This window comes from Pipistrellus kuhlii, unplaced genomic scaffold (assembly GCF_014108245.1).
Source record: "Pipistrellus kuhlii isolate mPipKuh1 unplaced genomic scaffold, mPipKuh1.p scaffold_m20_p_3, whole genome shotgun sequence".
Taxonomy (NCBI): domain Eukaryota; kingdom Metazoa; phylum Chordata; class Mammalia; order Chiroptera; family Vespertilionidae; genus Pipistrellus; species Pipistrellus kuhlii.
The window spans coordinates 117,983,147-118,008,104 of NW_023425529.1; the positions used below are offsets into that span (position 1 = coordinate 117,983,147).

General features: G+C 36.1%; 1 non-coding gene across 1 annotated transcript; it reads left to right on the top strand.

The window, feature by feature from the left end:
* Positions 1-5,248: 5,248 nt before the first annotated feature.
* On the top strand, positions 5,249-5,412 carry LOC118731118. The gene has a single exon (XR_004991810.1). It is a non-coding gene; the product is annotated as a U1 spliceosomal RNA (small nuclear RNA).
* The last annotated feature ends 19,546 nt before the right edge of the window (positions 5,413-24,958 follow it).

Consider the following 24,958-nt stretch of genomic DNA (forward strand, 5'->3'; position numbering starts at 1 on the left):
AAAAATAATCCAAAGAAATCAAACACATGGAGACTAAACAGCATGCTATTAAACAAGGATTGGGTTACCAGAGAAATCAAGGAAGAAATTAAAAACATCCTGGAAACAAATGACAATGAAAACACAACAATCCAAAATCTATGGGACACAGCAAAAGCAGTTTTGAAAGGGAAGTTCATATCCTTACAAGCCTATTGCAAAAAACTAGAAAAAAGGGTAACAGATGATCTAACTCTATAACTTAAAGAGTTAGAAAAGGAGCAACAAGAAAAGCCCAGTGTAAGCAGAAGGAAGGAAATAACAAAAATCAGAGCACAGATAAACGACATAGAGACCAAAAAAACAATACATAAGATCAACAAAACCAAGAGCTGGTTCTTTGAAAGAATAAACAAGATAGATGGACCTCTAGCCAGGCTAACCAAGAAACAAAGAGAGAGGACCCATATACAAAATCAGAAATGAAAGAGGTGAAATAACAACAGACCCCACCGAAATACAACAGATTGTTACAAATACTATGAACAACTCTATGCCAACAAACTGAACAACCTGGAGGAAATGGACATATTCCTAGAAAAATACAAACTTCCAAAACTCAATCAGGAAGAATCTAAAAATCTCAATAGACCAGTGTCTTGGGAAGAAATTGAAACAGTCATCAAAAAGCTTCCAGCAAACAAAAGCCCAGGGCCAGATGGCTTCACAGGAGAGTTTTACCAAACATTCAAGGAAGAACTAAAACCTATCCTCCTCAGACTATTAAAAAAAATCCAAGAGGAAGGAACACTTCCAAACTCCTTCTATGAAGCCAGAATTACCCTAATACCAAAACCAGATAAAGACAACTCAGTGAAAGAGAATTACAGGCCAATATCCCTCATGAACATAAATGCCAAAATCCTCAACAAAATTCTAGCAAATCGTCTCCAGAAGAACATCACAAAGATCATACACCATGACCAAGTAGGATTTATTCCAGGAATGCAAGGATGGTACAATATCCGCAAATCAATAAATGTGATACATCACATAAACAAATTGAAAGATAAAAATCATATAGTCATATCAATTGATGCAGAAAAAGCATTTGATAAAATCCAACACCCTTTCCTGATAAAAACTCTTAACAAGGTGGGAGTACAAGGATCATACCTCAAAATAATAAAAGCCATATATGATAAACCCACGGCCAACATTATACTCAATGGGCAAAAACTAAAACCATTCCCTCTAAGAACAGGAACAAGACAGGGATGCCCACTCTCACCACTCTTGTTTGACATAGTACTGGAAGTACTAGCCATTGCAATTAGACAAGAGGAGGAAATAAAAGGCATACAAATTGGAAAAGAAGAAGGAAAGTTATCCTTATTTGCAGATGACATGATATTGTACATAAAAAACCCAAAAGACTCCATTAAAAAACTAATTGACTTAATAAATGAATTTGGCAATGTAGCAGGATACAAAATTAATGCCAAGAAATCCATGGCATTTCTATACACCAACAGTGAAACTACGGAAACAGAGACTAAAAAAGCAATTCCATTTACCATCGCACCAAAAAAATTAAGATACCTAGGAATAAATTTAACTAAGGAAGTAAAGGACCTATATGCAGAAAACTACACGACACTGAAAAAAGAGATAGAGGAAGATGTAAGGAGATAGAAGAACGTACCATGTTCATGGATTGGTAGAATCAACATCATCAAAATGTCCATACTTCCTAAAGCAATCTATAGGTTCAATGTACTCCCCATTAAAATACCAACGGCATATTTCACTGACCTAGAAAGAACTCTCCAAAAGTTCATTTGGAACAATAAAAGACCCCGAATAGCCACAGCAATCCTGAGAAAGAAGGGTAAAGTAGGAGGGATCTCAATACCAGACTTCAAACTGTATTACAAAGCCACTGTTCTCAAAACAGCCTGGTACTGGCACAATAACAGACATATACAATAGATCAATGGAATAGAATTGAGAACCCAGATATCAACCCAAATCACTATGCTCAATTAATATTTGACAAAGGAGGCACGAATATACAATGGAATCAAGACATTTTCTTCAATAAACGGTGTTGGGAAAAATTGGGCAGACACATGCAAAAGAATGAAACTAGATCACCAACTTACACCATACACAAAAATAAACTCAAAATGGATGCAGGGCTTAAACATCAGACGGGAAACCATAAAAATACTAGAAGCATCCATAGGCAGCAAAATCTCAGACGTATGCCAAAAGAACTTCTTCACTGATACTGCCCCTAGGGCAATGGAAGCTAAAGAGAAAATAAACAAATGGGACTACATCAAAATAAAAAGCTTTTTTACAGCAAAAGAAACCATCAACAAAACAGCAAGAAAGCCCACAGTGTGGGAGAATATATTTGCTAATAACACCACTGATAAAGGTTTAATCTCCAACATCTACAGACAGCTGATACAACTAAAGTAAGTTGGTGATCTAGTTTTATTTTTTTGCATGTACTTTTCCAATTTTCCCAACAGCATTTATTGAAGAGACCATCATTATTCCATGGTATGCTTTTGTCTCCTTAGTCAAATGTTAATTGATTATAATGGCTTGGGTTGATTTCTGGGTTCTCTGTTCTGTCCCATTCATATACTAGTATGTGCCTGTTCTTGTAACAGTACTGGGCTGTTTTGATTACAATGGCCTTTTAGTATAATTTTATATCCAGTATTGTGATCCCTCTTGTTGGAAGCTGCCCATTGCCTTCATTTGCTAGTAGACAGGGAGTCCAGAAGGCTGGTTAACCTTCAAGCTCTGGCCAGGGTCAGAGCCAAGCACCCACTGTCTAATTGAGACAAAGGGAGCTGAAGCAACTTCTATCTTTTAGTCTTAAGTAAATTTTTTGCTGATGGCTATCATTGAGCTATTATTGGAATTGCCTGCCTAAGGGCTATGGGTGTATCCCAAAACCTGAATAAAAGGGATAGCAAGGCCAGAACAAAATGGAGACCTTCCTCTTGACCTGGGCTCCTGCCTGCCTGGCCTCCAATATTTCCAAATTAATATTTTATAGTATCTTTCATTTCCGTGCGGCCTCCTCCAGAGCCCGAACCCTGAACCTGAAACCTGAACCACACTGTACATGGTGGGGACACTAGCACCTCCTACTCTGTTCTTCTTTCTCAAGATTGCTGTGACTATTTGGGGTTTTTTTTTTTGGTTGCATATAAATTTTTAGAGTATTTTTAGAGTATTTTTTCTAGATATGAAATATACCATTGTTTGTTTTTAATGACGGTTGCATTGAATCTATAGAGTGCTTTAGGTAGTATGGACATTTTTAAAATATTAATTCTTCCAATCCATGAGCAAGGTATCTTCTCTCATTTGTTTTTTTAATGTCCTAGACTTTTCTAAATAAAGGTCTTTTGGAGGTCACTGACTAGCAGATGCCATAAGCAAAGCTCATCCTCCCAAGCTAAAAAGTTTATGGACAGGAAATTATTGTTGAAATTAAATGGTGACAGACATATCTAAGATATATTGTGGGGATTTGTTTTCCTTTATGAACCTTGTGTAAGATGACTCTTCTATTGCAGATGGTAACCAGTGGACAGTAGAACAATATTAGAATGGTAGTAATACAAGGAAACAGTATCTTCACTAGAAAGCCTTGGAGAGCATATAAAGAATGGCCGTGTTCACCAGAGAAATCAACTGCTTCCACATGGCATCTTTCTACAGCACAGTTTTTACTACAATACAAAAATTGAGTTGTGTCCATTTTCACATTGAACTTTTTGTTAAATCAATTTTTGTATTGGTCATTAAAAAAGTAGATAGGTTTTCCTCTACAAACCCTAAAAGAATAATATGAGCAACATTGATTTTTATATGAGACTATTGCAGCTCACAATGTTAAATCATACACTTACTTAGAATCTGGCTAAGTACTAACAACCAATTAAGTACTAAACACAACCAATTAAAAAATAATAATGCAAAACATTAAGATCTAATATCCTAAAAATATTATAACATGAGAATTTAATTGATGTTAAAATAAACAAGTATATTCTAACCATAGAAATAATCAGAATAAAAAAGCTCTGCTTTAATGTTGGTAAAAGTGTGCCCCAAAGGAAAGATTCTAAGATATTCTCCAAAGAAGCTGTCACATAAACATCATTATACCAGGGAAAATATCACAGCCAACTAAGATCTCAACCCTGTTTTCTCTCATTGCTTCCAAATGCAAAGCAATAATGAAAACTTAGCTCTCATATTCATTGATTTAAATTTTGGCCATTTTAATTTATCTCTCAGAGTCTTTGAATCAAACACAATTACTTCCTCTCATATAGAATTTATTAATATACATTGGCTAATTCAATTTTTATTTCCCCCCCTTCTAGGGATATCCAGCACTGTTTTCTGATTCATCATCTAATCTTGTATCAGCCCAAATCCAGAACTGAAAAATGAATGTATCATATTCTTACTATGCTCTTACTAAATGCTAATTTGGCATGAAGCAGCTAACTCCTTTCTGTTAAGCCACTATAGCCATATACCCCTTGCATAATTTCTATTTTTCATATATAGACTGCTTAGGTATATGTAAGCCATTAGTTTTAAGAAACAGTTTATATCAACAAATATTTATTTTTCATCTTCTATGAGGAAAACACTCTGGTGGGTGATAAGTAACCATACGAGGGGTAGCAGAACCTCACTGTGTGTCAAGAACCTCACTGTCTCTACAGAGACACTGGGCACACGCACTTTGACAATTACGCTCCGTCCTGTGTCTATACTATCCTGGTTAGAGTAAGGAGCAGGAAGGCTAAGAGGGCAGAACTATTACTGCCCCAAAAGAAAAAGTAATTTGTCAAGTAACCATCCTACCCCTCAACTCTTGGTGGCACTTATTTCTGCTATCCTAGGATATTAGTCTGTCTGTGAATATTCTTGTTATCCAGTGTTTTATAATGTATTAACCTAACATGTCCTCCTCCACTGTGACTCAGGTTCCAAATTTACCTTTTGTTTAATCCCTACAACTATCAGTCCCACCTTCTAGTCGCCTGAATTAGAGATCATGTATTAACCTGGACATAGTAAAAGCTCTGTCATAGAAAAAGAAAAGAAATGGTGAACTTCGTATTAATAAAAACATGTTAAGCATTCCAAGAACTTTTCTTGTACAAATTATTATTACAACATCTGTAAAATGTGTGCTAAAAACTTATATGATGATATACTTACCTGGCAGGGGAGATACCATGATCACCAAGGTGGTTTTCTGAGGGAGAAGCTTATCCATTGCACTCCAGATGTGCTGACCCCTACGATTTCCCCAAATGTGGGAAACTCAACTGCATAATTTGTGGTAGTGGGGGACTGTGTTCACATTCTCCCCTTAAAAAAAGGAAAAAAAAAAAAACGTACATGATATGTAGAATTTATATGTTGTAAACTTTGTATTTAATTTTCTCATTTTTAAAAATCACATGAAGTCTACAAAGTATTATAATCATTATACTGAAGAAACTGAGACCAAGAAAGATTAAGTGACTTGTTCAGCACACAATGTAATTAAGAACAGAGTCAGTGTAGGTGTTTTTAGACTCAGTGATGTGCCCTTTACCACACTGTGCTGACAACACAAGCAAGTCCTCAGGCTTCAGTTTTCTGTCTCCACATTCTCTCCATCTGGTTGACTCTACACAAAGCCTCATTCTCTCCTTTCTCTTCAGGCACTCACAGTTTTTGTTCTGGTTGTCTTAGTGTTTATTTAAAACTCCCATTGTACTTGGGATTTTCTCTGGCTGGATATTTTACCATAGACAATGTTTTCTAAAAGGTTGACTGTAATTTGGGCTAAAGCTCAAATTTCAATAAAATCCACAGAAAACAGGTAGAATTGAGAGTAGGCAATCATGACCATATTTCCTTAAGACAATGATTGCTTATAATAAAAATGAACATGTAATTCTGACCAATGAAACATGAGAGAAAATGGGCTTGAAAGGATCCTGAGACATTGTCCTCACTCTTGATAAAGAACAAAAATACATGTTATTCTTCCTGTCTCTAGATATTGCTAGCTACATGTACCACTTGGATCTCCACCAAACCAAAAGTCTTCCACCAAGAATGTCAGAGGAGCAAGGTGGAAGTGCTTAATGCTGCCATTGATCTGACGAGTGAACTAAATCTGGAAGCACCTAATCTTTGAACTTTGTTAGGTGCAATAATAAATACCCATATTGCCTGGTCAGTGTGGCTCAGCGGTTGAACATCGACCTATGGACCAAGAGGTCAAGGTTCAATTCCAAGTTAGGGCACATGTCTAAGTTTTGGGCCTGATTCCCAGTAGGGAGTGTGCCAGACCCTACCGATTAATTATTCTTTTTATCATAGATGTTTCTATCTCTCTCTCTCTCCTTCTCCCTTCCTCTCTGAAATCAATAAAATATATACTTTAAATAAATAAATAAATAAATAAATAAATAAATAAATAAATAAATACCCTTATTGATCTAATTGGTTTTCATGTAGCTTCCAATAGCTGCAGCCAAAGCACCACCAATTGATATAGTTAGTAGGAGCCTTACTAGGATATCACGCTCAGGGAAGCACGGCTACTCATGCTAATGTACAAAACTGATATTTTATTCCTCCAAAGAAAGCTTTTTTGAACAATTTAGAGAAAAGTAACACATTTCATTCTAAATCATATTTTTTTCTTAATCAATTGATCCTTCACATTGCAGTCAAAATGATAACATATAAATGAAATCTCTTCAAATTAAAATTCTCATAAGACTTTCCAAGCCTGTCACTTACAGCAGTGTTTCTCACTCATGGCTGAAGAATTTAATAACTTGAGGAGAGTTTTAGCAATAATAATGCCTGAGTTTCCCCCAGAGACTCTGACATACTTGGTCAAGGTGTGGCCTGGGTATCATGACTGAAATGTGCATCAAAGGTTGAAAATCTCTTCCCTAGAAATTAACTCAATTACATTAGGGGGTGACCTGAAAGTTATATGCTTTTCATTTTACGTAAAGCATCCAGGTGATTATAAATTAGCCAGGATTGGTAAACATGGACTTATGAGAAAAAGTATAAGTTACTTACATAGATATAATATATTTTATTTTCTGTCTTCACGTATTTTCAAAATTTCTTCCTTAACAAGGACTACTCCCTCAATCTATGTTCCAGTTACTCTATATCAAGAATTTTATTCCACTTCACATAACAGAAGAACTAAAAAACCAGGGATTTAAACAGAATAGAAATGTATCTTTTTCTCCTATTTAGAAAAAAAGTTTTAAGGTATACATTGATGTCCCTAAGTTGTTATCAGAGTTCCACACAAACCTGAATTTTACACCTCACTGGCCAGAACTTAATCATATGGCTAAATCCAGCTACAAGGGAGACTGAACACATTGCCCTTACAAACAAAATCAGTGCTAAAATAAATGGGAAACAGAATAGATACTGGTTGGCAACTAGCCCTATATACCAAACCACATAAAATTTCCCCAAATGGCATGATTCTTTTGTCCCTATGTGACTTTATTTAACTCTCAAGCAATTACTTGCCTTTCAAGTTTCAGCTCAACTTTCAGATTAGCTACCAGACTCTCTACTCCCCTACTTCATGTAAAATTAATTATTCTACCCACTTCCTTATGCAAGCCTATCTTACCACTGAAGAAATTGCATTGCATTAATATATTTACACAATCCTCTCTCCTTAAGGAACTGCAAGCTTATTGAGGACAAAGAGAGTTTTAACATATAAATAATTCCAGCATTTAAAGATACTGTATCTGTATTACTTGGGATCAAAACTGGCTCTACAACTTATTTTCTATATGTAAAACTGAAGGATGTTGCATAAATCTTAGTATCTCAGTTTCCTTATCTGTAATTTTATATTTCAGTAAAATAAACAGTACCTATTTAATAAAGTCCTTAGGAAGCTAAAATGACATAATAAACATAAAGCACTTAGAATAGTCCCTGGCACATTTCAAGGTATGGAAGTATAAGTTAAAAATTTTAAAGCATTTCCTAGCATCAAATAATGCCAGATTTACTGAATAAGTGAATCTCTCCTGTGTATTGACTTTCAAGTTCTAAACTATGAAGAGATTTATGTGAGAGGGACACAGAAGCATGAGACATTTTCTTTAAAATACAAAAGCAAAGGATATGGTTGGAATGAAAATACTCCCTCTATTATGGCACATTATGTGAGTGAGGCCTCAAATCCCTGGAGAGCATTATAAATGGTGCCACTCAGAAGAAGTAAAGCTCGGTGGGGGAAATTGACATAACAGGAGAAAGGTTCATGAAGAAGGCACAGTTCAAGCTGTACATTAAAGGATGTACAGAGAAACACCAGAGAAAATCTAGTAGAGGTGTTCTAGAAATGACAGTGCGGTATGTTTTTTTGAGAAATTGAGAATAGTCTGACTGGAACAGAACTTTCAGCCTGAGATACAAATGCAACAGAAAATATTTAATAAGCCATTCATTGTATCTGAAAAATGTTCCAGTCACCATGTTAGGTGTTTTCCTACTAGTTCTAAGGAAAAATACAGATAGTGCAAGATGATAGACAAAAGAGTTCTAAAAAAAACAACAATAATATAAATTTAATGCAGATGAGAAATTTCATGATGAGTGTAGTGTGTAAAAAGATTATGATGATCTTCCCTGGCCAGTAAAACTCAGTTGGTTGGAGCATGGTCCCACAGACCAAAAACTGATGGTTTTGATTCCCAGTCAGGACACACACATAGGTTTTGGGTTCAATCCTTGGTCAGGGATCAATGTTTCTCTCATGTGTCAATGTTTCTAGATTAAGATATGATGATGTGCAGGAACATTTGAGGAAAGGACAGTGCAGAATCAAGAATGACATCTGAGACAGAATACCTTTAATAAAATGCGTTAAACACACAGACATAGTACACCAAGTGCATTTGTCTCAGAGCATTCATTTCCCCATGTAGACAAGCTCCTGAAATGCAATTGGTCTAAACTATCTTTTCAAAGCATTTTATGGAATATCTGGAAAAAATATTTACTTTGACAACACATTTACATCCATTTTTATAATTGACATAATGTGACATTATTTATTTTGAGATTGTGAAGCTGACAATTATCTCTTTCCCCAGGCTGATAAATATCTAAAGACTTATCTACATTGATCAGATAGTTTGAATTGAATAAATGTGTGGGAGGAGTTCCTATTTGAGCTTTCTTAATAGAGGTGTATTGTTGCTAAAACTCATGCTTTGATACTTGGTTTTAACCACTGTCTTTATATGGAAGCACATCCTTTTTTGGAGGTATTTTCTTTGCAATTTCCCTAATGTCTTTGCATTTGTATATGTGTGTGTATATATATAAATATAAATATAAATATAAATATAAATATAAATATAAATATATAAATATAAAATATAAATATAAATATAAATGTAAAATATATATTTATAAAATATATATAATATAAAATATAAAATAATATAAAATATATAAATATAAAATATAAAATATATAAATATAAAATATATATTTATAAAGTGTATATATATTTATAAAGTGTATATATATTTATAAAGTGTATATATATTTATAAAATATATTTATATATATAGTGAGTCCTAACCAGTTTGGCTCAGTGGATAGAGAGTTGGCCTGCCTTGGTTGCAGGCACATCCCCAGTAGGGGGTCTGCAAGAGGCAGCTAATCGATGTTTCTCTCTCATCAATGTTTCTAATTCTCTATCCCTCTCCCTTCCTCTCTGTAAAAAATCAATAAAATATATTAAACACACAAATAAACAAAAGTGAGATTACATAGACTAATTAGTGACAATAAGCATTCAGTATAGAAAGTCCCAGACCCTCCTACTACCTACCATTAGAGATACATTGATTCAACAATACATGCACCAATTTTCTTTGTGAGAAATCACAAATCAGTTAGGAGACTCTTGTGCCTCAGAGAAGTGAAAGATCAGCTAATTCATAGCTAGTAGGCAAAATGTTGGCATCTTCATGCCATTATCCATCCCGCAGTGTAGTGCTACATGATCAGGAGAAAAATCCTGGCTCTCAGCTGTTTCATGGAGCGGGAAAGAGAAGACTGAACCATACATTCAACATAATAACTTTTCCCTGGAGTTGCTTAATAGACTAGCTTCCATCCAGCCTTAGAGTGCAGACAGTACCCAGTACACCATAGAAACCTGATGGCCACTGAGAAGGAAAAAGATCAAGGTGGTATGCTGCTGCTCCAGAGGCCCATGGCACAAGAGACAGAGGCCAATGCAGCTCATAGGCCTCCCCTCAGCAGAAGAGTAGAGTGGAGTACACACCCAGCATTCTGTTTGTCAGGGGGCTATCAGAGGAACCAGTTTCTGTGTAATTCAACTTGGGTCACAAAGGGGACCTGCATACACTATAAGCCTTGGGGCCTCTGAAAATAAAAAATTGTAGGGTGACTTATTGCTGCTTCAGAGGACCAGTGACACAACAGGCAGACACCCAGGGGAACAAGAAATTGTGAACTCCCTTGAAAAGGAGACTGGTAATACTTCTAATTAGGAATCTTTGAGTGCAAAGAAGACATATCCAGAGAAAAAGTTTGAGAGACCTCCTGCATTTCTAGCTGGGCTGAATGGTGAAAGTCTTGATCTATAAGAAGTCCATAAAAAATATTTTCATTAGTTTTTGTTTTTCTGTTTTTTTCTCTCTATTGAGATTTTCTGATACTTCCTGATTCAATGTTGGAACACTGTATATTTCTAGGAATTTATCCATTTCATCCACATTGTCCACCTTGTTGGCATATAATTATTCATAGTATTTTTTGTATTTCTTTGGGGTCAGTTGTTGCTTCACCTCTTATAGGTCAAGACTTTCACCATTCAGAGGGATTTATTTTCCGGTATTAACTATATATAGTAACAACATACAGTTTTCTTTATCTCTTCTTCTTTTGTGTGTGCAATTAATCTTTATTATTAAACATATTACAGCTATCCCTCCACCCTGTTCCTGCACTTCCCCAAGCCTTCACCACACTATTGTCTGTCCATGGGATATGCATATCTATATATATAAAAGCCTAATTGACCATTACGACCAAATGACCAGAATGGCCATCAACCAGTCTCTACGCATGCACTGACCACCAGGGGCAGATGCTCAATGCAGGAGCTGCCCCCTTGTGGTCAGTATGCTCCCACAGCAGGAGTGCTACTCAGCTGGCCGACCCATCCTGGCAGCTCATTATCCAGGCAACAGCCACTCACTCCCTCAGTAATCCTGCAGATCCAATCTCCAGAGAACAGGCCAGGCACCAATGGACCAGTATCACCATGATGATCCCAACAACACCACCGGACTCCTAGAAGTTGGCATCAGGCACCGGGAGTGCTTCCCTTCCCTACATGCTCTGCAAGGAAGAAAGGATATAAAAGTGGCCATCCAGGTGGCTCCCAACAACCAGCACAAATGTCAGCAGGACAGATCTGAATCCCGGGCCAGCAAGGGCATCCCACTGCCTGCTCAGAGGGCTGATCGTGTCCAGGCCCCTCTCCATCCTCATCAGGACTCCACCAGTACACGAATTTGTACACTGAGCTTTTAGTATGTATATAATTTCTTTGCCTGGCCTCTTCCCACACCTCTCCCCCTTTCCCTCTGAGATTCATCATTCTATTCCATGCTTCCATGTCTTTGGATCTATTTTGTTTATCAGTTTAATTTGTTCATTAGATTCCACATATGAGTGCGATCATGTGGTATTTGTCTTTCTGTGGCTGGCTTATTTCACTTAGCATAATACTCTTCAGGTCCCTCCAGGCTATCTAAAGGGTAAGAGATCCTTCTCTCCCCTATGAAGCTATTCAGTCCAAAATTTTTCTTTGCTGGAATTTTTTTGAATACTACTTTAATTTCATTCATGTTTTTTATTTTTATTTTTTTTATTTTGGTCTATTGAGATTGTCTGATACTTCCTGATTCAGTGTTGGAACATTGTGTATTTCTAGGAATTTATCCATTTCATCCACATTGTCCAGCTTATTGGCATATAATTGTTCATAGTATATTTTTTGTATTTCTTTGGGGTCAGTTGTTGCTTCACCTCTTTTTTTTCTGATTCTATTTATTTTAGTCCTTTCTTGTTGTTTCTTGTTGAGTCTGACTAGAGGTTCACCAATTTTGTCTATTTTTTTCAAAGAACCAGCTCTTGGTCTTTTGTATTGTTTGTTTTCTTACTCTCCATGCCATTTATTTCTGCTCTGATCTTTATTATTTCCTTCCTTCTACTTACTTTGGACTTTTCTTGTTGTTCTTGTTCTAAGTCTTTTTGTTTAGGGTTAAATAGTTTATTATTATTTTTTTACTTACTTAATTAATTTTTTTTAGGTCAAGGCACATTCCCTGTGGCATTCTGGATTGAATGATTACTTTTATAAAAAATGTTCAACATTTTTTCAGTAATGCCTATGTCATTCTATAATTCCATCAGAAAATTATAAGAGATCTAGTTTCTGCACATCCACTGTAATACTTGGAATAATCACTTTTTATTTTAGCATTCTTTTTTTAATTATTTATTGGGATGACACTGGTTAACAAAATTATACAGGTTTCAGATGCACAATTCTACAACACATCACCTGTACACTCATCACATCAATTCCTGTCTTTGTCCATCACAATTTACCCCTCTATACCCTCCTTCACCTTTCCCACCATCTCTCCACCTGAAAATCTCCACAGTTGTCCATGTCCACAAGGTGGTTTTTTTTCTTTTTCTTTTTTGCTCAATCCTTCCACCATCATCCTCCCACCCCTAACAGCTTCAACCTGCTCTTTCTATATAAGTCTCCCTATTTTGCTTGTTAGTTGATTTTGTTCATTAGATTCCATATATATGGGTGAATCATACGGTACCTGTCCTTCTCTGACTGGCTTATTGCTCTCCAGATTCATCCATGCTGTTGCAAAAGGTAAGATTTCCTTCTCTTTTTTTATTACATTGTGTAAATGTACCACATATTTTTTATCCACTCATCTATTAATGGATACTTGGACAGTTCCAGTTTTATTTTTTGAGATAGCTCCATACTGCTTTCCACAGAGGCTGCATCAATTTGCATTTCCATCAACAACACAGGAAGATTCCCTTTTCTCCATATCCTCACCAGCACTTGTTGTTTGTTGAATCAATGAGGATGACCATTCTGACAGGTAAGAGGTGATACCTTATTGTCATTTAAATGTGCATCTCTCTAATGATTAGTGATGTTGAGCATCATTTCAAACTATTGAATATCTTTATGTACTCTTTGGAGAACTTTCTATTCAGGTCCTTTGCCCATTTTTTAATTGGATTTTTTGTTTTCTAATGGATGCATAGTATCTTCCCATCATGGTTTAATTTGCATGTACCTATGGCTAATGGGGTTAAATATATGCTCATGGATCTCATAAGGGAGATATTTGCTTGATATTAGACAGATTATTACAGAGTTTATAGGTTTAGTCAGTGAGCCAAATAAAATCTGAGTCTTAAAGGAGAATATTGACAAGGATAAGGAAAGTTTTGTATTGACTCACAAACTTAAATTTCAGTAATAGACATTTCTTGAAATAGTAACTTATTTTTATCTATATCATTATAAAAGAGAAAAAAAAAGGATATTTCTTTGAAATTCTGGATCAGAAAATTACAGTATAGATACAGAAGAGAATTTTTATATCAATTCTTAACTAATTAAATGAATTTTTGAATGTCATTCATTATGATATTTAACTTATTTTCTCTTAAAATGTCAGTATATGTGAAATTAGCAATCTAAAATTATTTTAAATGCGATGAGTTTGGAAATGAAAATAGTAAATAATGAAGATAAATCCTATTCATGGCCCCTCAGAGGGCCAGAAAACTAATTCTTTTCTTACCATTTTATTAGCAGGAATTATGACATTTTTATTTTAATAGCCGCTAAGCAGGTTACACAGTACTTTAGTATATCAGAGTAACACATAAAATACTACTGCTATATATTAGGAATTCTTTCTTTGAGTCAGAACATTGTCATTTACCAGAAGTTTGCCCATACATAACCATTCAAAATATTAGCTTTTCCTTCTACATAATGAGGTAAAAGTTCAAGCTATTCACAGGGTAAATGTAAAAATCAAATTAGATACCAAATAAAATAACTCTTTATATGTAATTACTAAAACTCTATATAAACATAAGTTAGTAGGTGTTTTTGTTGTTGAACAACTACCTGTTTGGTACAGCATAGTGGTTAACAGATATGACTAGATTGAATTGACATAGATTTGAAAACAAAACTTTACCATTTATTAGGTTTGTTTTTTTAAAATTGTTGACAGTATTACAGATGTCTCCATTTTATCCTTTTTGCCCTCCTCCACCCAATCCTTACCCAACCACAATCTTTCCCTCCTATTGTCTGTGTTCATGGGTTATGAATATATATTCTTTGCTTAATCTTTTCTTGTCCCAGCCTTCTACCTCCTGACTGAGACTTACCTGATCTTAACCTAATCAAAAGCTTCTTCACAACAAATGAAATCACTCCACTCAGACAGTTTGTTGTGAAGAATCAAAAGTTAACATTTAATAAGTGCTTCAAACAATGCTTGTGTTATTATTATGTTATAATAAATGTTAGTATTTATTGTAACAATAAATGTTAATCATTATTAAATCCTGTTCTTATGTCTATCTCTTAAAAATATTATTTCAATACCCCTTGCAATTTGTTAGTAACTTTTAAAACTAAATCTTTTAGTAGATGATGAATTCCACAGTAGCAGGGAACAAAACACCCATTCTTTAACTCTGTCAGGGTCTAAGTCAATAACTCGATTGTATAATATATTGTGACCAACAGATGTTTGTTAATGAATTAAGACTATAATGAATCACTACTATAAGCTTAAGAAGGGGCTCCAAGTTTTATTTTAAGTGTTATTTTGGTTTGTGCTATGAATAGTTTATAATTTACAATTCTTAGGACTTAACTGCTAGTCTTTATTAATTGCTTCAGGAAGAAATTTCTTTCAAATTACCTTTTCCATCCTTTACTTGAATCTGGCAATTAAGGCTGCTGATAAAAGGGTACCTATTTGCTTTATAGACCTACATAGTAGAAAGAAAAACATTTCTTTTCTTTTTTTTTCAAATAAAATTCTGGGTATTTTATGGTCTGGTTTCAGAGCTGAGATAAAAATTCTTAAAAACTATATCTCAATATAATTTTTTATAGACCTGAGTAATATTATCTCTATTATATATATATATATATATATATATATATATATATATATATATATATATTATTTCAACAAGAAAAGGGAGAGGAAGATAGAGATAGAAACATCAATAATAAAAAATAATAATTGATCAACTGCCTCCTGCACACCCCACACTTGGGATTGAACCTACAATCCTGATCAGGAATCAAATTGTGATCTCCTGGCTCATAGGTCAACACTCTGTCATCAAGCCACACTGGTTGTATTCTTTTTTTTTTTTTTTTCATTTAAGTTCAAATATATTTCTAAACCTTGACTAAGTCTTAGTTTTATTTATGTTGTACATACTCATGATTATGGTATTTTATCTAATTAGTAATGTAACCCTTATATTGTATAATTGGACCTAAGTTATGGATTGATGCAAAAGGAAACAACAAAATAATGCTCACAATTAAGAATAGACTTCTGGCCCTCGTCAGTTTGGCTCAGTGGATAATGCGTCAGCCTGCAGAATGAAGGGTCCCAGGTTCAATTCTGGCTAAGGGCACATGCCCAGGTTGCACGCTCAGTCCCAAGTGGACATTGTGCAAGAAGCAGCTGATCAAGTATTCTTTCTTCTCTCATCATTGGTGTTTCTACCTCTCTCTCCCTCTCCCTTCCTCTCTGAAATCAATAAAAAAAAAAAAAAAAAAAAAAAATATATATATATATAAAGAATAGACTTCTCACCCTATCTGGTGTGGCTCAATTGGTTGGGCATAGTCATGTGCAACAAATGGTTTTATGATTCAGTTTTTGATTAGTGCACATAATCCCTGGCAAGAGGCAGCTGATCAATGTTTTACTCTCAGATCAATGTTTCCCTCTCTCTTTCTTTCTGTCTCTCTCTTACCTTCTTCCTCTCTCTCTAATAATCAACTTAAAAAATTAAGGTATATAATCCTCCTGACATACACTATTACAATTTCAAATTTCTATGTATTTAAAAAAAAAAGAAAGAATAGAGCAATGAAAAAATTTAAAGGTTATTTTCCTTTGCTTCACCTTCATTAAAACCTTTCTTATTATCTATAAAAAAGGACAGATTTAGCCTTCTTTGATAAGTTTTCTTCAGTAAGAGGTAGGGCTACATCATCTCTCCTGGAACAAATATTCAAATATATTAATTTTGTTTTTCTTTAATGCTTAGTCTTTGAGATAAGCAGAAATGAATACAAACATAACTAATATTCAATAATCCATGCCAATCATATTGCTGGTTTAATGCATTCTGCAATTACTGACACATAATTTTTAAATTATTTCCTAAACAGCATAAGTCAGATACTTTTTTCTCATGGGAGTGTGGCATAAAAAAGAAATAAGAGGATATTTGTTACAGAGAATTATTTATTGCAGAAAATCAGAAAAGCAATAATAAAGCAAGTCATGGAAATAATTTCACATCGAATCAGGATGCTGGATCTTATCTAACCTCAGACCCCTTAAGGAAAATATATTAAAATGAAATTCTACCTGCTTATGAATAGAAGGTACGAGGCCAAAGGTGAGGATGACTGTGGACTTCTTTCACACACACAAAACTTCCTACAAAAAACAATTTCCATCCCCTAGAAGAATGTTTATCAATTATTTGATTATTTGATATTTGAATAATTTGAGGATTAGTTCACAACTACTAACAAATATCATTTCTGCCTTTCCATTTTGGCAGAAGGACATCACCTCTTACTTCACCTGCCTGGGAAGCACCTACATCTCCTTTTTGCTAATTCAACTGCTACCAAAGTTTTAGGATGTCAACCAAACTTTAAAAAAAAAATATATATATATATACACACACACACACACACACACACACACACACACATATATATAGCCTATATAATAAAGAGGTAATATGTTGACCATCACGCTCTCACACAAGATGGCCACCCCCATGTGGTTACAAGATGGTCAGCAGGGAGGGTAGTTGAGGGCAACTGGGCCTGCAAGGGAGGGCAGTTAGGGATGACCAGGCCTGCAGGGAAGGACAATTGGGAGCAATCAGGCTGACAGGGAGCAGTTAGGTGTCGATTAGGCTGCGAGGGGAGTGGTTAGAGTATAATCAGGCAGGCAGGCAAGCAGTTGGGAGATAGCAGTCCCAGAATGTGAGAGGAATGTCTGACTGCTAGTTTAGGCCCCATCATACAGGCAGTCAGACATCCCCCGAGGGGTCCCAGATTGGAGAGGTGCAGGCTGAGCTGAGGAACACCCCCTACAGTGCATGAATTTTTGTGCACTGAGACTCAAGTGTGTGTGTGTGTGTGTGTGTGTATATATATATATTTAAAGGTCAAAACACACAAGTTAGCATTTAGAATGTTTGGTGTGTTGTTGTTTTTTTCATTGCTCTTCAGTTTTTTCAGCTAAGTTAATATTCTCTTCCCATAGAAAAAGTAGGTTTTCATAAAAAGATCATATATTTACTACTTTTAAAGCAACCAAAGATAGAAATATACAAATATATACTTTAGTGATTGACCCCTTTGTGACCATTTGGATAGTCTGTAAGACACTTAAAAGAAGAAACCTTTAAACATTAACTTTGGAACTTGATAGAGAATGCCTACTCTAAAACCTTAGACTTATATTCTTATCACTGAGAATTAAAGCAAGGCAAGTTTAGAGGTTGCCTTCTTTTCAATCTCATTCTCTTCATCCCTCCCCTCCTCTCTTCCTTCCTCCTTTCTTCTGTCTTTACTTTTATGCATTCTCTCTATAGATATTTCTTTCCTTAAGACTTCAGTCTTTTGCAATAGAAGGTGGGGCAAAAATTGGTTATTTGTATGGCAAATAATACAATAGTTAATAAATAGTAATATAAGAATAAACTGTGTTTCGCATACTCACAACTGTAAACCTACTTTCGCCAAATCCTGTATTACATTTCAATTAAGACATATGGAACAAGGGTGTCTTTGAAACTAATTCATGATTATAAATAGAATTTTGATAGATAAAATATTGAGTTGCCTTTAAAGCAGATTTTACTTTTGCTATCTACATAACTCACTGTTTTTCCTTAGTCATAGAAATATTATTCTATAAAGGAAATAATGAGAAATGTAAAATTATCTTATGAACTCATTCAAGAATGTGATGTTTCCTTTCAAAATGCTTACTTTATGTCAATGAATGAGTGTTATTGAACATACTGAGAGCAAGTCAAAAAAATAGTAGCCTAAATGAATGAATAAACAAAGTTACATCTTTTAACATATTCTTTCAATCAAAGGTTGGATTTTAGACAATTTGAATATTTCTGGCCTGCTCAATTTGGAAAGGGATAATAATGTTACAGTAGTATACAAAAGATAAATGTCATACAACAGAACTGAAGTTCAATTAAATCATCAAATCATTTTATTTATAATTCAAATAAGTTAAACTAATACCTATACTTGAAACTATAATTAGTAAGAATTCCCTATTTTGTATACTATTGATAAAAAGAGTATAAATGCAGACTTTCTTAATTTTACATAAGCTTAACATATTTGATCCTTCTGTTGACAGTTACTGAATTCATTTAGCTACTATTTCACATTGAATTATGCTGACTTAATTTGCATGAAAGTAAGCATAATGTATTCAGAAACACATTTTCTTTTCATTCAATATTGGTCACTTGTAATACCAAAGATCAGTGTATTAATTGAATGAAATAATGTTTTCGCAGTGAAACTTAAATTTCTTTCATATATATATTTACAGAGAGGGAGAGGGATAGAGAGTTAGAAACATTGATCAGCTGCCTCCTGCAACCCCCTACTGGGGAATGTGCCCGCAACCAAAGCACATCCCTTGAAGTGAATCAAACCCGGGACCTTTCAGTCCACATGCCAAAGCTCTATCCACTGAGCCAAACCAGTTTCGGCCTCATAAAAATTTTATTGGGCATTTATTAAAGACAGAGTCCCACAGGGTCTAGATTGGGACCTGGAGACCTGTGCTTTAGCAAAGATTCAAGTGACTATGAGGTCTTTTTAAATAAAAATCTGACCTACAGAATGTTTCCCTTTAAAATTACAAAAATGAATCAATTACAATGGTGTCAGCTTTATCATTGTTTGTGTGTATGACATATATTACAGTAGAGAGGTGTTGTCGTTTTCCTAAGATTTGCACTTATTTGACCTATCAAAACATTTTTAAAAACATAACTTTATCTTTTCCCACAACTTGGTCTCCAATAGAATAGTTTTAATATTGGGAAGTCATGTTTTCTTCCAATTGATAGGATCTGCAGGAAATTTCTGGAATTCATCATTTCAGTAAGTCTAACCTGCTGCCTTAGTCTACTCAGACTGCTATAACTGAATACAATAGACTGAGTGGCTTATACTAAAATGTATTTCCACATTTTTGAAGGCAGAGAAGGCCAAGATCAAGGTGCCAGCAGATTTGGTCCCTGGTGAGAACCTGCTTCCTGCTTCAAAGAAGGCTGTCTTCTTGCTATAACCTCACAAGTTGGAAGGAGAGTGAGGGGGCTCTTGGGGCCCTCATCTAATTCATGGGGGCAGAGCCTAATCACCTCTCAAAGGCTCATCTCCAAATGCCACCACCCTGGGGGTTGGAAATTCAATATATAAAGTTGGGGGGAGAGACATAAATATTCAGTCTATAGAACCTGCCCTATACAAAAGCTTACAAACTCTGAACTTTGAGTAACACCCAAAAGTGTCATACAAGACTATTAGAGTTCCCCATTCTTTAATTCTATTCTTACCTATACATGGTTTTATGTACTATGGCTCCGAATTTTTCAGAAGCGAATACTGAATTTTTTTTTTCAGTACTTGTCAAGACTAAAATGCAAATCCACTACCAAGCTTGTAACTAAATAATGCAATACATGGCATTTAATTTGTAAAGTTATATTTTAGATTGAATGGGAGCTCGAAAGAAGTGAATGGAATGAAAAGATTATACTCTCAGGCTATGGTTCTTTAGAATGTTAATAATTCAAATTAAAAAAAGAAGAAGAAAACTGATTGCGTACTCCAAAAAGCAGGCTCGCATTGGAGATTATTGTACAGGCTGTTAGGGGGTGTTCTTGGGATACATAACTGCAGAATGGCAGGGAAAGAAGCAGTATTGTTTAGGGAGACATACTGACAGCCAACCCATGGGCCATCTATAATCCATCAGAGACATCTTGTTTGGGACCAACATAGCCAGGCTTTTGTACACTGTTCCTATATGTCATTCAATATGGCTGTGTGAGATGAGTATGACGTGGAAAATCCCAACCTCTGCAGTAAAGACAAGCCCTGCAGGGGCTGGGAGTTGAAGGCTATGTTCCAATAACACTGTCAGCAACACTCCCACTGCTTCTTTTGGTGGGAATCTAGGGTTCATCCCAGTGTGCACCACAGCACATCCCTTGTACTGTGTGGACCCACTTCATATACATTTTGGCAGCAGTTTTTCCAGCTTTCTAATGGGCACGTGCTTGTGGGAATCTTAGAAGTAGAAGATTGGGAAGACAGATTGCAGCCCCCAATGTTTTGGTGTTGCAAAAGATACCTTCTCTTCTCTCTCTCTCTCTCTCTCTCTCTCTCTCTCTCTCTCTCTCTCTCTCTCTTTCTCTCTCTCTTTCTCTCTCTCTTTCCCTCCCTTCCTCCCTTCCTCCCTCCCTCCCTCTCCAATTTTGTTTCCCTCAACTATGGCATTTGGTGTGTCAGTCTTGTACAAAAAAGGAAACTTTGTGTTAAATCAGCACAGTGGGATGATTTAAAGTGTCTGATTGCAGGACACAGACTCATGCCAAAGTGGGGTCACTATGCCCTTCTGGGGCTGAAGTAATTTTATTTATTTACTTTCCATCAGAACTGGGCTAGATACACCAAAAGGCATCTAGGTGAGTTATCTATGTACCAAATATATTCCTTCCTGACTAAACTGTGTAATAGCAATCCCTCCTCCTCCTGATAATCAGGGTCGATTACCCCTGACAAACTGATGACTCCTTTTCTTACCGCTGGTGCTGTGCCTGAAGAGCTGCTAGGTTTTAAAAGGTCATAGGACAACCAGCCAGACCAAAGGTAACAATCAAGCCTTTATTCACTTGCTGCCGTGGTGTAAGCAAGAGGCAAAACAGGCATTGGCTGCCCAGTGTTCCCTTTTTACCCCAAGGAAGGCACCAGATGAGAATCAGGTGAGTCAGGGCAGATGGAGGAACTGTCTTGCTGCCAAGGAGTCCTGGACACATGTTTGGCCGTTTTGTAACCAGAACTCTGGAAGAGTAGAGGAGGCAGCGGGAATAAAATGATTTTAGTCAAGATACCCTGGTAAGGATGTAAAGGAATAGTCTCAGTTGAGGCCCACTGGTTAGGAGGCCTCTGAATGGTGCCTGGGCTAAGAATGTAGATATACATGAGGGCCTGGAGATCAGGCCTGAGTTGACAGTAACTCCCTCCATCAAACTGTAAGGCTTGGCTGCGAACTAAGGTTTGTGTGGATGGAGCTTTCTCTCATGAGGACTGCCAATCAAAGCCTTTGGAACTGACTATGGTCAAGTCTGAAAAGGTCATACAGGATTGGATCTGAAGCCACATTTCTCCCCAAACAGTACCCATCTCTGAGGGTCCAACAGAACTTTTCCTCTTGTCTTTGGCTGAAACATTTCTCACATTGGGACCTAGAGTTTCTAATCTTGCAGTACTCGGTTTTGCAGGGGCAGGAAGCAAATGTCCCTTAAAGGATCATTGGAAATTATGGCAAACTTGGCCACTCCTTATTTCAAGTGGGTGTCAGATTCATGTCGTCTATTAAGTACATAGAACCATATAAACATCTTTGCCCCCAGGTATATGCTGCATCCTGGAGTGCGGTGCCTCATCCTCTGAAAGTATCACATCTGAGATACCAACTCAGCTTTGCCAATTTTACCAACTCAGCAGACCACTCCTATATTCTATCAGTCCAACAGCTTCTAGGTCAACTGATATTGATCCCACAATTATGGTCCATTCCTGTGCATCTTTTTAAAAAATAAAATTGGTACAATTGCCAAGTGATATTTCTGTAGAATCCCATGCCATTGAATCAAACACCCTGAAGCTCTGCAGTGGTAGTGCTGGTGGAGGTCCTGCCGGCTTACACAGCATATGTCTCTATTCCTGTCTGAATTAATCACTGGCCCTGTCAGAATGGAACGGGACCAGTGTTGTCAACTTGCCAAAGTAGCTTGTTGGTCTCCTCAAAATGTTGTGCCACAGCGGGAGCTCATCATTTCTGCTGTTGACAGGCTGGAAACTAGATCAGCAATTGCAACAACTAGATCAGCTTTGTTCAGTTTTGTAAGTGAGAACCCATGACATCAGGCCACTGAAATGTCCTCTATAACACCATGGCCATTTCATTCATATGTTCCCTGTACTAAACGGCTGATATTAGAGACTGGCTATCAGCAATAAGTAAAAAGTAAATTATTTTATCAAGTTTGTTATTGGTGCTTTCTGTGGTTGATGCTCTTTGGCAAGCATTAGTATGATACAAAGAACTTTGCATTTTCTACCCTCTCTCATATATCCATTCGTATATTCTATTCAAAATGTCTTTGTTCACAGTATTCCAGTCTTTCTTGAGGTCCCTGAGTAGTAGGTTGAGCTAATAGCAATTGCCACAGGCCACTACATATTTTAATCTCTAACCATTTCTCAATAAGTAGATAACCAGATTAATTATCTGAAAATCTGCCCACTGGGTAAATTTCCTTTGCAAAGATTTCAAAGTCACCCATGAGTGAGGCTCTAGTATGGCTGCTATCCATTTTGGGCTTGCATTCACATTTTGAGCTTGTATTCACATTATCCAGGAACCAAGCTCAGGCTTTTTTCCATTTCAGCAGTTGAATGCATAAAATTCTCCATACAGCCACAGGTGTGGGCTGGGGAAAGGGCAACTGTGTATAAATTGTCTATGGCAGGGGCTCTGGGCAACCCATTCATGTGGCTTGTTTGTGCCCTCTTACTGCTCATGCTTAACTCTGTTTATATCACTTTTTATTGGCACTGGATTATTGCTGATATTAACCAAGTATATGACTTAGTAGATCTTCAAGAACCCAGCTTATTACAGATAGTTCCAGACACATATAACTTGTTTCATGGCCAGGTAACTCATCTTTTCCCGGACTCTGTAAGAGTTGTTTTTAAAAAGATTTATAATCTCTATTGCAGATAAAACAACTTTAATTTAGAACCCCAGGAGATTATTTTGGATTCTCTCATAGGCACTTGCCATAAACTTTACTAATATATGTAATGATATGGAAACTGTTGGGTTGTCTATTCTATGCTGCAGGGTTGCTTGCAAAGTGATGTCATATGCTTTTACTTTGGATGGAATAATCTGGAAAACCTCTGGCCAGTGAACCCTAAAACTTCTACTGGTGTAGTAAGTTCCTGAGACTTCATAATTTGTTACCCACCCTTAGAATATCTGTGATTTCCCAAAGCCTTCAAATTGTTAGCCATTTCTTGTCTATTCAATACCTTTAATAAGAAGTCATATATTCAATGGATCACATAGGTATTCTTCCGGATATCCAGAGAGTCCAGATCTTTAATGGGCACAAGAGTTAGCCCAGAACTAAAGAACATTGTAGCCCAGCCACGTGGGGCTCAGTGGTTGTGTCGACACAGGAACAAAAAGGTCACAGTTCGATTCCCAGTCAGGGCACATGCCCAGATTGCAGGACTGATCCCCAATAGAGGTGTGCAGGAGGCAGCCAATCTATGATTATCTCTCATAGTTGATATTTCTATCTCTCTCTCCCTCTCCCTCTAAAATAATAAAAATATATTTTAAAAAAAAACATTGTAGATGTGAACCATTGTCAACTATACAAGTGTGAAAGCTGCTTCTAAACCTATTTTCAATGTGGACAGAAAACGACATATTTGCTAAATCATGATCGTGTCATGTACGGATGTCATGTTCCTCAGGTCTAGTCCACATACCATGCCTGGTAGTTGCAATTGCATTGGGAGCTACTACTGGTTGAGTTTGTGATAGTGCACTGCCATCTTCCAGGATCTATTTGGTTTAAAAGAAAAATATTGGTGAATTAAATGGAGATACAAAATGGAGCAAGAGTTTAAATCCTTAAGTGTGGTATTAATTTTTTGTCAACCTCTCCAAGGATGTGATACCTTTGATGATAAGCTATTTCATTCATGATGAAGGATACAATTTTAGGGGTTTCCAAATGTTTGTCACCACTATATATTTCTTACCTTACAGGCCAAGTACCCAATGCGGGGGTTGTACTAACAATAAAATATGTCTATCTTAAGTTTACATTAGAAGGTTAGGGTGGATCTACAGATTTATTATGAGCTACATATTATTACCCAGTGCTCTACTTATTTTTTTTTTTTCAGTGCTCTACTTATTTACTGACCCCCATATGTCATACTCACAAAAAAGGAGACAGGCTGATACTATAAGTCTCTGAATGTCAATGTCCAATAGTCCTCAAAATGTTTGGATGCTTTTCTTTTCCATTAGAAATCTACTTGAGTATATGACTAGGAAAAGACTGAGTGAATCATGACCTTGTACAT